General features: G+C 36.6%; 1 protein-coding gene across 2 annotated transcripts in view; it reads right to left on the bottom strand.

The window, feature by feature from the left end:
* LOC140513412 (cation channel sperm-associated auxiliary subunit beta-like) overlaps nt 1-14995 on the bottom strand; it is a 257769-nt gene that overhangs the window by 136197 nt on the left and 106577 nt on the right. The window lies entirely within an intron of this gene.

The raw sequence follows: 14995 nt of genomic DNA, 5'->3' as shown, positions 1-14995 counted from the left end.
GGAAGGTTTCTCTTTAACTGTATCTTTAAGTCGGCTTGTCAAATGTCATATCTATTTTTTTAAAGTCCATTTACCATCAATGGTTGCAGCAAAACAGTAAATGGGGGGCAAAAAAGTCTAGCTTATTCTGGAATCGATACATAGATTCCAACTTAATAAACCACCAACTTTCTTGCTGTTACTTATTTGTTTTCTATATAGTCATACAGAGAAACACCATGGATTCTATGGGTAAATCAATGATTTCTTTCCAATGCTTGGCTTCCAAAAAGTTCCTGAGAACAGAGGGATAGTGCTTCTTTTATTACAGATTTACTCTGATTTAGAGACTCTCAAATTTTGACTATTTCATTAAACACTTGCACCAGAATAAATCTTTGCTGATGCACTACATCCTGGAACTTTGGAGCATTAATTGATTTTGCACTCCCTTGCACCATTTGGGTTAAGTCTGTGTAGTCTGATTTGTAATGTTTTAACTGAAAAAGTAACTGCTTTACTAAAATACTTTATTAAAATTTTAACTGTAAGCATACTTCAGCTGTCACTATTAGGCATAAAAACCCCTCCAACCAGTTTACGTGCATGTCATTTTGTAAAGAAGAATATAGCAAAGGGGTAAAAACTGCTTTCAACAATGTCAGTTTATTTAATATCTTGAACAAAGGACTGTAAGTGCTTCTTGCATGGGGTTGACAACTTGTTTTCAGTGTCACAAAACACGTTCATTGTTACACCACCTGGACTAAAATAGCAGATCAGCTAAAATTACCCTATTACTACTGTTAGTTCTTTACTATAATGGAGAAAAGCAATATTATTGCATCTTGGCACTATAGTTAATAAACGTATACAATTTGTTTGCCTTTGTTCAAAAAAAAGAAAACAACTCCTTAAAAAGTAGAATTGAGGAGGCAGAGCCAAGACAGTAAAGTAGCAAGAAGCACATACACTAGCTCTTACCCCACAGCCCATAAAATACCTGTAAAGAAGAACTCTCAACAAATTCTAGAACAGCAGAAGCCACAGAACAACGGAGTGGAGGAGATTTCTAGTCCAGAGTGACCTGAAAGACCAATGGGAAAGGTCTGTCACACCAGACACGGAGCAGAGCCCAGCCCAGCCTTGGCTACGCAGCACCGGGAGCAGCAGAACTGAGCAGGCTTAAGGGACAGAGTTTCTAGCAGCAAGAGGGTTTTTTCGGCTGGCCGAGAAGGGAGCAGGCCTCCTCAGGTGGCAGCAGTGGAGGCAGCAATGGACAGGGGCTCCCAAGGCAGGCAGTAGCCCACATCCATTGTTGAAAGTCTCATTGTAAAGACCCTGGAGGAACTGAGTCCTATGTGGTGGCCTTGCCCCCACCTGAGCAGCTGATCTTAATCTCACACTGAATAGCTGCCCTGCCTCTACCTAAAGCACCTGAAGGATTGGAGAAGCTCATCTGAATCTCAGCCCTCAGTGATGGTTTGTTGGAACTGGAAGTGAGGTAGGTGTGGAGAGGAAACTCAGAAGTCAAATAACTGACTGGGAAAATGCCCCAAAAAGGGGAAAAAAATAAGACCATAGAAGGTTACTTTCTTGGGGAACAGGTGTCTCCCCCCATCCTTTCAGATGAGGAAGAAAAAGACATGTTGTCAGAGGAAGTCAAGGCCCCTTTCTCCAGGGTGTCCAAAGGGAACTTAAACTAGGCTCAGGCAATAGATGAGATTGAAAAACGAGTTAGGAGCTTACTAAAGGAGAACCAAAAAAAAATGCTGAAGAAAATAACAGCTTTAAAAAGAGGCTAACTCAATTGGAAAAAGAGGGCCAAAAAACCAATGAGGAGAAGGAGGCTTTAAAAAGCAGAATTAGCCAAATGGAGGAGAAGATTCAAAAGCTCACTGAATAAAATAATTTGTTGAAAGAGAGAATTGAGTTCAGGGAAATGAATGACTATGAGATAACCCAAGCAGTTAGAAAACAAAACCAAAAGTTTGAAAAAATAGAAGATAATGTGAAACATCTCATTGGAAAAACAACTGACCTGGAAAATAGATCCAGAAGATACAATTTAAAAATTATAGGACTACCTGAAAACCATGATCAAAAAAAGAGCCTAGACATTATCTTCCATGAAATTATCAAGGAAAACTGCCCTGATATTCTAGAACCAGAGGACAAAATAAATATTGAAAGAATCCACCAATTACCTCCTGAAAGAAACCTGAAAAAACAAACTCCTAGAAATATTGTGGCCAAATTTTAGAGTTCCCAGATCAAGGAGAAAATACTGTAAGTGGCTAGAAAGAAACAATCTGAATATTGTGGAAATATAATTAGAATAACACAGGATCTGGCAGCTTCAACATTAAGGGATCAAAGGGCTTGGAACGAGATGTTCCAGAAGTCAAAGGAAATGGGATTGAAACCAAGAACAACCACCCAGCAAATCTGAGTACAATACTTCAAGGAAATAAATGGTCATTCAATGATATAGAGGATGTTCAATCATTCATACTGAGGAAAAGACCAGATCTGTATAGAAAATTTGACCTTATAATATAAGAATCAAGAGAAGTATTTACAGGTAAACAGCAAAGAAAAATCATAAAAGACTTTCTAAAGCTGAACCGTTTACATTACTACATGGAAAGAAAATATTTATAACTCTTAAGTCTTTTCTCAGCATTCAGGTAAGTGGAGATATTGTACATACACACACACACACATGCACACACATACACATATATAGATAGAGAGTACAGGGTGTGTTCAATCAGAGGAGATGATATCCACACACAAAAAATAAAATAAAATAAAAATTAAGGGGTGAGGGAAGAAAATACTGGGAGGAGAAAGGGAGAAATGGAATGGGGCAGGCTATAACTCATAAAAGAGATAAGAAAATTCTTGTTCAATGGAGGAGAAAAGGGAGAAAGGGAGAGTGGAAAAGTGAAGTTACTCTCCCCACATATGGCTGAAGGAGGGCATAACATGCTCACTAAATATGATATGAAAATCTATCTTACACCACAGGAAAGTAGGGAAGGAGGTGACAAGTGGGGTGAGGGGAATGATAGAAGGGAGGGCAAATGGGAGAAGTGAGTTACTAGAAATAAGCACTTTTGAGAAGGGACAAAGTCAATTGAGGGGGAAAAAATAAGAAGGGATAGAGTAGGACAGAAGGCAAAATAGTATTACACATGATTATTATGGAAGTCTTTTCCAAAATGACACATATTTAGTCTATATTGAATTGCTTGCCTTCTCAGTGGGGTTCAGGAGGGAGGGGGGAAGGGAGAGAAGTTGGAATTCAAAGTATTAGCAATGAATGTTGAGAATTTTTATTGCATATAATAGGGAAATAAGAAATACAGGGAATGGGATATAGAAATTTATCTTGCCCCACAAGAAAAGAGAGAAGATGAGGATAAAGGAAGGGTGGGGTGAGATAGAAAGGAGGGTACGTTGAGGGAAGGAGTAATCAGAATGCAAGGTATTAGGAAGCTGGGGGAGGGGAGTGATGGGGAGTAAAATTGGACATGTTACAAAGTGAGGTAAAAGCAATTAGTATTAAAACAATTGACTGATTTAATTACTGAGAATAAATCAATGACATCTTTAGTTTGGGGAAAAGAATTTCAGTCTAAATTTCCTGGAGGAAGGTAACCTCAGGTAAAATCTGGCATTGATGGAAAAGTTAATGTTTTAACAGTAAATTTGATATTATGATTTCTATTTAATCAGGAACTAAAACATTTATAGAAAGGCATGTAAGGCACTTAAGACTTGCCTCAAAAAATGTTCCTTAGCCAAAGTGAAATTATAATCATATTTGAAACCTGGCTATTGGAACTTGCTATTTTTAAATGTTATGGGACTATTAAGTGACTGTTCTTCTGAGTCTAACTCCAGGTATGGATAGCAAGAAAGGTAGTCTGAGCCTTCAATCCATGATGCCAGTAAGCCTGAGAGATGCTGGTATGAACTGAAAAAGGTAATCTCATGGGAAAGGTGGGAGAGCACCTGTTCAGCTTGGGCTGAGGTAGGATTCTCCTGACTCAATTTCTCCACTGACATCTGGTAGACTTTAAGCTTGACTGAATGCAAGTTGACAATCTATTTCTGCCTGGAACTGACATGAATTTGGGGAGATATTATTTCCCTGCAATGTTCCTACTCTTGGTGGCAATTTCCTATAGTCAAAAGGTTTGTAAGCTTAACACCAGATCTATTCAATTATAGATTATTGGTAGGGGAACATCTGAGATAAAGTCTAAAATTAAGCTATTAGGTTTAGGACTTTAGACCAACAACATTAAGTTAGGGTCCTTTAAATCTTAGTAATACTGTGGAGACAGTTAGGTCAAGAGCTTGTGAAGTTAGCAAACATAAATATTATTTGTGTCTCAGTTGGTTAATGTTTTAAAAAAAATTCTTTTGTGGTCCATATTGTAAACGCTCTGAAAAGAAGTATCACCTGACCAAAAGTTTGAATTGTTTTATCTGTTATAAACTGTGTTAAAAATGAAAAATAAAACTAAAAAAAAAAGCAGAATTCGGAAAGTGGTTAAGGAGATACAAAAACTAACTGAAAAAATAATTCTTTAAAAATTAGGATTGGGCAAGTGGAAGCTAATGACTCTATGAGGCATTAAGACTCAATCAAACAAAATGAAAAAATGGAAGAAAATATAAAAATCCTCATAGGAAAAAAACAACTGACCTAAAAAATAGATCTAGGAGATATAATTTAAGATTCATTGGACTAGGGGGTGGAGCTAAGATGGCAGAGTAGAAAGGCACACATACGCTAGCTCCAAACCCACAGCCCATAAAATATCTGTAAAGAAGAACTCCCAACAAATTCTAGAGCAGCAGAAGCCACAGAACAACAGAGCAGATGAGATTTCTGTTCCAGAGAGCCCTGAAAACCTCTCTGAAAAGGTCCATCGCACCCTGGACCTGGAGCAGAGCCCAGCCCTGCCTTGGCCACGTGGCACCGAGAGGAGCAGTTACAAGCAGGCTTCAGGGATGGAATCTCCAGTAGCCACACAGGTCCCTCCACCCACAGGCCCCAAAGGTTGGTGAGAGGGTCTTCTTCGCTTGCCGAGAGGGGAGTGGGGTACGCTGATAACTCAGGCCCCCTCGGGAGGCAGAAGCTGAGGCAGCGGCAGACCAGGGCTCCCCAAGCAGGCAGGAGCTCAGATCCATTGTTGAAAGTCTCTGCATAAACCCCCTGAGGGAACTGAGCTCATGAGGCAGCCCTGCTCCCACCTGAGTACCTGAACTTAATCTCACACTGAATAGCAGCCCTGCCCCCACCAAAAGCCCTGAGGCTGGGAAGCAGCATTTGAATCTCAGACCCCAAGCCCTGGCTGGGTGGATCTGGAGGCAAAGTGGGTGTGAAGACAATACTCAGAAGTCAAGTCACTGGCTGGGAAAATGCCCAGAAAAGGGGGAAAAAAATATAAGACTATAGAAGGTTACTTGCTTGGTGAACAGGTATTTCCTCCCTTCCTTTCTGATGAGGAAGAACAATGCTTACCATCAGGGAAAGACACAGAAGTCAAGGCTTCTGTATCCCACACATCTAAAATAAATATACCATGGGCTCAGGCCATGGAAGAGCTCAAAAAGGATTTTGAAAATCAAGTTAGAGAGGTGGAGGAAAAACTGGAAAGAGAAATGAGAGAGATGCAAGTAAAGCATGAAAAGCAGGTCAGCACCCTGCCAAAGGAGACCCCAAAAAATGCTGAAGAAAATAACACCTTGAAAAATAGGCTAACTCAACTGGCAAAAGAGGTTCAAAAAGCCGATGAGGAGAAGAATGCTTTAAAAAGCAGAATTAGCCAAATGGAAAAGGAGATTCAAAAGCTCACTGAAGAAAATAGTTCTTTCAAAATTAGAATGGACCACATGGAGGATAATGACTTTATGAGAAACCAAGAAATCACAAAACAAAACCAAAAGAATGAAAAAATGGAAGATAATGTGAAGTAACTCACTGGAAAAACAACTGACCTGGAAAATAGATCCAGGAGAGACAATTTAAAAATTATGGGACTACCTGAAAGCCATGATCCAAAAAAGAGCCTAGACATCATTTTTCATGAAATTATCAAGGAAAGCTGCCCTGAGATTCTAGAACCAGAGGGCAAAATAAATATTGAAAGAATCCACAGATCACCGCCTGAAAGAGATCCAAAAAGAGAAACTCCTAGGAACATTATAGTCAAATTCCAGAGTTCTCTGGTCAAGGAGAAAATATTGCAAGCAGCTAGAAAGAAATAATTCAAGTATTGTGGAAATACAATCAGGATAACACAAGATCTAGCAGCTTCTACATTAAGGGATCGAAGGGCGTGGAATAGGATATTCCAGAAATCAAAGGAACTAGGACTAAAACCAAGAATCACCTACCCAGCAAAACTGAGTATAATACTTCAGGGGAAAAATTGGTCTTTCAATGAAATAGAGGACTTTCAATCATTCTTGATGAAAAGACCAGAGCTGGAAAGAAAATTTGACTTTCAAACACAAGAATGAAGAGAACCATGAAAAGGTAAACAGCAAAGAGAAGTCATAAGGGACTTACTAAAGTTGAACTGTTTACATTCCTACATGGAAAGACAATATTTGTAACTCTTGAAACTTTTCAGTATCTGGGTACTGGGTGGAATTACACACACACACACACACACACACACACACACACACACACACATGCACACACGCACACACACATATAGAGACAGAGTGAACAGAGTGAATTGAAGAGGATGGGATCATATCTTAAAAAAATGAAATCAAGCAGTGAGAGAGAAATATATTGGGAGGAGAAAGGGAGAAATGGAATGGGGCAAATTATCTCTCATAAAAGAGGCAAGCAAAACACTTTTCAGTGGAGGGGAAAAGAGGGGAGGTGAGAGAAAGACATGAAGTTTACTCTCATCACATTCCACTAAAGGAAGGAATAAAATGCACACTCATTTTGGTATGAAAACCTATCTCACAATACAGGAAAGTGGGGGAGAAGGGGATAAGCAGGGTGGAGGGGATGATGGAAGGGAGGGCATGGGGAGGAGGGAGCAATTTGAGGTCGACACTCATGGGGAGGGACAGGATCAAAAGAGAGAATAGAAGTAATGGGGGACAGGACAGGATGGAGGGAAATATAGTTAGTTTTATACAACACGACTATTATGGAAGTCATTTGTAAAACTACACAGATATGGCCTATAATGAATTGCTTGCCTTCCAAAGGGAATGGGTAGGGAGGGAGGGAGGAAGAGAAGTTGGAACTCAAAGTTTTAGGAACAACTGTCGAGTACTGTTCTTGCTACTAGGAAACAAGAAATACAGGTAAATGGGTATAGAAAGTTATTTGGCCCTACAGGACAAAAAAGAAGATGGAGACAAGGGCAGAGAAGGATGATAGAAGAGAGGGCAGATTGGTGATAGGGGCAATTAGAATGCTTGGTGTTTTGGGGAGGGGGAGGGGATAAATGGGGAGAAAATTTGGAACCCAAAATTTTGTGAACATGAATGTTAAAAGTTAAATAAAATATAAATAAAAAAAAATTTTAAAAAAACATTCATTGGACTACCTGAAAGCCACGATGTAAAAAAGGCGCTTGGACACCATTTTTTTTCAAGAAATTATTAAGGAAAACTGTTCTACTATCTTAGGACCAGAGAATAAAAGGATAATTGAAAGAATCCACCAATCACCTCCTGAAAGAGATCCCAAAATGAAAATTCCCAGGAATTTGACAGCCAAATTCCAGAGCCCTCAGGTCAAGGAGAAAATGTAACAAACAGAAAGTCAGAAAAAATTCCAAAATTGAGGAGTAATAGTCAGGACTACACAAGATTTAGTAGCTTCTGCTGTAAAGGTTCAGAGGGCCTGGAACATGATATTTCAGAAATTGAGCTAGAATTACAATCTAGGGTCAACTTCCCAGCAAAATTGAACATAATCATTGAGGGGGGAAAAGTAGAAATTCTGTGTAATAGGGGACTTTCACACTTTCCTGATGAAAAGAAAAATTCAGTTTTCAAACACAGGACTCAAGAGAACCATAAAAAAGTAAAAAAGGAAAGAAAAAGTCATGTTATTCAAAAAGGTTAAACTGTCTACATCACTACATGGAAACATGATACTTGGAACTCTTAAGAACTGCATCTCCATTATGGTAGTCAGAAGGAGGATACATAGACTTTGATGGGCTAATACAAAAAAATTAAGGGGTGAAAAAGAGAATTGCAGTGGGAGAAGAGGGAAAGGAGAGGCATAACGGGGTAAATTATGCCACATGAAGAGGTGTGTTATTAAAGTAGAAGTATTAAAGCCAAGGGGGGAAGGGAGCAAGGTGAACATTGTTTGCACCTTATTCTCATTTGATGTGGCTCAAAGGGGATACTCTTACACAATCCTCTGGATATAGAAATCTATCTTGCCTGATAGGGAATCAGGGGGAAGCAGGAGGGGAAAGAGACAACAAAAGGGGAGAGGAGCTGATAGGACAGAGGGTTGGTTAAGGGAAGAGGTGGTCAGAAGTAAAATAATAGTGAGAAGGGACAGGGTGAAAGGAGAGAGAAATATATATACATCATATATAGATATATATATATAATATATTTTATAAGTAGGAGGGAAATAGGATGTAGGGAAATAGAGTAATCATAACTGTGAATGCAAATAGCAGAATGGATAAAAACCAAAATCCTACAATATGTTGTTTATAAGAAACACATTTGAAGCAGAAAGACACAACACAAAGTAAAAGTAAAAGACTGAAGTTGTATCTATTATGTTTAAGCTGAAGCAAAAAAAAAAAAAGTAGTGGTAGCAATTGAGGTATACAAAGCAAAAGCAAAAATAGAGACAAATTTAAAAGATAAGGAAAGAAACTGCATCTTGCTAAAATGTAGCATAGACAATGAAGTAATATTAATACTAAACATATAGGCACCAAATGGTAAAAACATCCACATTTCTAAAGAAGAAGTTAAATGAGTTACAGGAGGAAACAGAAAGTAAAACTTTCCATTCTGTTCTATTCTATTACTAAGTGGGATGCTTCAATTTTCCCCTCTCAGAACTAGATAAATCTAACCACAAAACAAACAAGAAATAAGTTAAGGAGCTCAATAGAATTTCAGAAAAGTTATATATCATAGACCTCTGGAGAAAATTGAATGAAGATTGAAAGAAATATACATTTTCCTCAGTGATACTCTCAGGCAACTACACACACACACACACACACACACACACACACACACAGAAATGACCATGTATTATTAGGGCATAACAACTTCACTATAAAATACAGAAGGGTAAAAATATGAAACGCATCCTTTTAACATCATGATGCAATAAAAAGAGCCATGAAAAGATAGACTGAAAATTAATTGGAAATGAAATAATTTTATCCTAAAGAATAAGTGGGTCAAAGAACAAATCAAAGAATCAAGAAGCCCATCAAAGAGAATGATAATAATGAGAAAACATATCAAATAGACGGGATGGAACAGAACAGTATTTTCCCATATCTTTAAGTGATTACATTCAATAAGATAGAAATGGAGCAGTGTGTATGTCTTTCTGCTTCAAATAAACTGGACACACAACTAAAAAAGCTAGAAAAGGAACTAATTAAAAGCCCTAATTAAACAGCACATTGTAAATCTGGAAAATCAAAGGAGAGATTAATAAAATTGGAAGTAAGGAAACCATTGAACTAACAAACTGAACTAAGAGTTGGCTTTATGAGAAAAATACAATAAAGCAGACGAACCATGGGTTGGATTGATTTTTTTTAGAAAAGGAAGAAAAGAAAACAAGTTACCCGTATCAAAAATGAAGAGTATGAATTCACCACCAATGAAGAGAAAATTAAAGCAACAATTAGGAGCTATTTTGCTCAACTGTCTGCCAATAAATCAGATAATCTGAGCAAGCCTGATGCATATTTATGAAAATAGAAATTTCCCTGGTCAATTAAAGATTTGAGTTTTAAATAAATCCATTTTAGAAAATAGATTGAATAAGCTATCAATGAATTCCCTAAGAAATAATCCCTGGAGCCAGATGGATTTACCAGTGAATCCTACCAAACATTTAAAGAACAGTCAATTCTAATACTATGTAGACAACTTAGGAAAAGAGGCAATTATGAGTCTTATTATATCCCTTTTATGATGCAAATATGGTACTGCTGCCTAAACCAAGAAGAACCAAAAGAAAGAAAATATAGACCAATTTTTCTAATGAATGCTGAAGCAAAAAAATTTAAATAAAATATTGGCAAGTAGGTCACAGCAATATATGAGGATCTTACACTATGACCAGAAGAGATTTATATCAGGAATGCAAGACTAGTTCAATATTAGGAAAATTATCAGCAGAATGGATCATTTTAATAACAAACCAATAGAAATCATATGATTATCTCAACAGATGCACAAAAAGCTTTTGACAAAATACAGCACCCATTCCAATTAAAAACTCTAGAGCACGTAGGAATAAAAGGAGTTTTTCTTAAAATAAGTAGTATCTATCTAAAACCATCAGCAACCATTATGTATAATGGAGATAAGCTAGAAGTTTTCCCAATACAATCAGGGGTGAAGCAAGGATCCTGATTATCACCTCTTATTCTTTATTATTGTACTAGAAATGTTAGCTATATTAATAAGAGAAGAAAAAGAAATTAAAAGAATTAGAATAGACAATGAAGAAACAAAACTATCACTCTTTGCAAATGATATGATAGTATATGTATGCAGAGAATTCTAGAGTATCAGTTTCAAAACTACTTGAAAGAATTAACAATTAACAACTTTAAGAAAGTTGCAGGATATAAAATAAACTCATAGCATTTTTCCTATATTAGTAAGAAATTCTACCATCAGGAAATAGAGAAATTCCATTTAAAATAACTGTAGACAATATAAAATAAAATACTTAGGAATCTACCTGCCAACACAAACCCAGGAACCATAGGAACATAATTACAAAACACTTTTTAAACAAACCAAGTCAGATCTAAACAATCAGAAAAATGGCATTTGCTCATGGGTAGCCCAAGTCCATATGATAAAAATGACAATCCTACCTAAAAAATGGTAACAAAATTAATCTGGAAGAATAAAAGGTCAAGATCATAGAGGGAATTTATGAAAAAAAAAACACAAAGGAAGGTGGCTTAGCCATACCTTATATGTATATAAGTATATATATACATATGTATGTATATATATATATACACACACACTTATATAGTCACATATATATACTATATACTTAGCCATACCTTATATAGTATATAAATATATATTTATATATATAGTATAGTCAAATTATACTATAAAGCCACAATCATATTTACTATTCTTGACCAGTACCAGATAGGCTGATTATGTGTATGTATATATGTATATATGCACGAGGAATGGCATAGGTACACAAGACACAATAATAAATGACCTAGCAATCTAGTGTTTGATAAACCCAAAGACCTCAACTTCTGGATTAAAAACACTATTTCATAAAAAAAAATTGCTAGGAAAAATGGAAAACTGGAAAAGCATGGAAAAAACTAAATATAAATCAGTATCTTACTTTATAAAACAAGGTAAGGTCAAAATGGGTATATGATTTGGATATAAAGGGTGATACCATAAACAAATTAAGAGAGCATGGAATACTTTACCTGTTAGATTTATGGAGAGAGGACGAATTTATGATCATATGAGACAGAGTATTACAGCATATAAAATGGGTAGTTTTGATTATATTAAAGAGATTTTACACAAACAAACCAATGCAACCAAGATTACAAGGAAAGCAGAACACTGGGGAGCAATTTTTACAGCAAGTATCTCTGATAAAGATCTCATTTCTCAAATATATAGAAAAGTGAGTTAAAACTTATAAGAATACATATCATTCCCCAATTAATAGTTGGTCAAAGAATATGAACAGGAAGTTTTCAGATGAAGAAATTAAAGTTATCTATACTCATATGAAAAAATGCTCTCAATCACTATTGATTAGAGAAATGTAAATTAAAACACTCTGAGGTACCACCTCACAACTATTATATTGGCTAATATGATGTAAAAGGAAAATGATAAATGTTGGAGAGGATGTGAGAAAATTAAAACATTAATGCATTATTGGTGGAATGGTGAACTGATCGAACTCTTCTGGAGAACAATTTGGAACTATGCCCAAAGGGCAATCAAATTGGATATATCCTTCAATTCAGCAATACTGCTATAGGAATGTATTCTGAAGAGATCATAAAAAAAGGGAAAAGGACCTACAAGTATAAAATAAATTATGGCATCTCTGTTGTGTTGGAAATTGAAGGGATGCCCATCAACTGGGGAATGGCTGGACAAGTTGTAGTAAAAGAATGGAATGCTATTGTGCCATAAGAAATCCAGAAAAATCTGGAAAGACATGAACTTAGTGAAGGGAGTAGAACCAAAAGAATATTGTACACAGTAACAGCAACATTGTGTAATGATCAACTATGATTGACTTAGCTCTAGTAAGTAAGTAATCAAACAAATCCAAGAGATTCATCATGGAAAATACTATGCATATCCAGAAAAAGAACTGATCAAATCTGAATGCAGATGCAAGTATACTATTTTCGCTTAATTTTTTTCCTGTGGTTTTTTTTTCTGTTTCTTCTTTCACAGCATGACTAATATGGAATCATGTTTTACGTGATTGTACATGCATATCATGTCATCTTGGATGCGGGAAGAAAAAGGGGAAGGAGGAAAATGTGGAACTCAAAAATTTATTTTAAAAAATGAATCTGAAAAATTTTCTTTACATACAATTGGAAAAGATACTATTTAAGAGAATAAAGGAACTGTGCCCCAAAAGCTATTGTGCTATATCATTTGACCCAGAAATATCATTACTAGGTTTATACCCCAAAAGAAATCAAAGAGAGCACACATGTACAAAAATATTTATAGGATCTTCTTTTTGGTGGCAAGTAAGTTTCCATTTCTTTGTCAAGAGATGTCCATCATTGAATGAGTGGTAGTAATCACCAAACAAATAGCATGTACCACTGATTGCTGATCACTATTTCCTCTTGGATACTCTCTTTTCTAGGTTTGTGATGTTGCTCTCTTCTGGTTCTCTTTCATGTATGAATGATGATTCTGTTTTGTGGGGCTCTTTTAATTGGAGCATTATCCAAATCCCAGTCACTAATCCTCAGTGTCCTATAAGACTCTGTCCTTGGTCATCTTCTCTTCTCCCTCTACACTTTCTTGCTTGGTGATTTCATCAGTTTCCATTGGGTTAACTATACACAGAAGACCAGATATTTATATCTATCTCTTGAATTCTAGTCCCAAATCATTCCTTTTGAACATCTAGAACTTGATATCCTCAGACATCTTCAACTTAACATAGCTGAAACAATTCATTATCTCTCCCCATCCCATCCCCCAAAATGATAACTTTCTCTTCCCAACTTTCTAAATACTCTCAATAATACCACCATTTTCCAAGTCGTCCAGGCTTGTAACTACAAGTGTCATCCTTGACTTCTCATTCAAACTTATCTCACATATAACATAAGTTGCCAAGTCTTGTCATTCCTACTTTCATAAGATATCTTGCATATGTATCATTCTCTTTACTCACACAGTCACCACCCTATCATAGCCTATCATCATCTCTGACTTAGGCTATTTCCTAGATAAATCAAATTACCATCCATGGTTCGAATACTACTGCATTGCAATACATCTTTCATTCATTATCCAGAGTAATGTTCTCAAAGTTCAGGTCTGGCCTTATCACCTCTACTTAGTGAATTTCAAAGTCAATGAATAAATCAATAAACTTTTGCTAAGTGTCTGATACATTTCAGGTTCTCTGCTAAGCTCAGGGAATGCAGGGTTTAAAAGAAATATGTGCCCCGCCCTCAAGGAGTTTGAAATTTAATGATGGAAGACAACACAAAAAAGCAGGAGGTAGAAGGTGAAAAGATAGCAGGTACAGGGCATGATGGAATCCAGTCCAATGTAAATGCAGCCGCGAAGAGCTATTGGGACTTGGGACCCTTTTTACAATGAGGCTTTGAGAAAAATTCTTTTGTCCCACCATTCAGACTTCCAATCAGATGGGTAGAGGGTATTGAGGCTGCTAATGAGGGTGAGTTACCTCCAAGAACAAATAAGAAGTCCTGTTTGACATTTATAGACATTAATAAAATGGTCCCTTCCTAATTTTCCAGTTTTTCCAGACCTTGTTTTCCTCTCTGCACTCATGGCCTGTTTGGAGTTCCTTGGATTTGCACTCCATTTCTTGAGATAGTTTGTTTTTGTTCTGACTGCACCCCAACCCCATGATGGAAATGCTCTGTACCCTTGCCTCCATCTCTTATCTTCCTTGGATACTTTAAAGTCTCAACTAAAATCTTCCATTCTGAAAAATGCCACATCTATGTTGCCTTCATGATGTAAGTTGCTGAATTAAGTCATGAGAACTGGAGTAGCAAGGGGATAGAAATTTGGATTTGGAGGTATAACCATTGAGATTAGCACCAAATGCTGACTTTTCCATAGATCCACCAGGAGGAGCTAATATATTTTGCATAGCCCATGGGATTTTATTTTTAATTTTTAGAAGAAACATATTAGAACTTTTTTTTTCATTCTCCCCCTTCCCTCTGAGATTAATTTTGGTCACATGTGTGTGGGTATAGATGACGTCAAAATGACCCCACCTCATTTTAACCTGATACCTTAACTGAGTGAGAACACATTTTTGTCAATCTTTTACAAGCCCAAAGTCCTTAGACTGAATCTGAAAAGCCTTTGAACAGCTTCTGGTGATGGGACATTAATGCAGAAAAGAGATACACTGTGGACAGCTATGTGATTTTATTATACCCTCTGCATTCCTTTGTACAACCATGCAGCTAGTTGGAATAGGTGCCTATTCAAATGCAAAGTGCAATTCTAG

Source organism: Notamacropus eugenii, chromosome 7 (assembly GCF_028372415.1).
Source record: "Notamacropus eugenii isolate mMacEug1 chromosome 7, mMacEug1.pri_v2, whole genome shotgun sequence".
Taxonomy (NCBI): Eukaryota; Metazoa; Chordata; class Mammalia; order Diprotodontia; family Macropodidae; genus Notamacropus; species Notamacropus eugenii.
The sequence above is the reverse complement of the archived record's forward strand: the minus strand, read 5'-3'. Positions and strand labels throughout refer to the sequence as shown.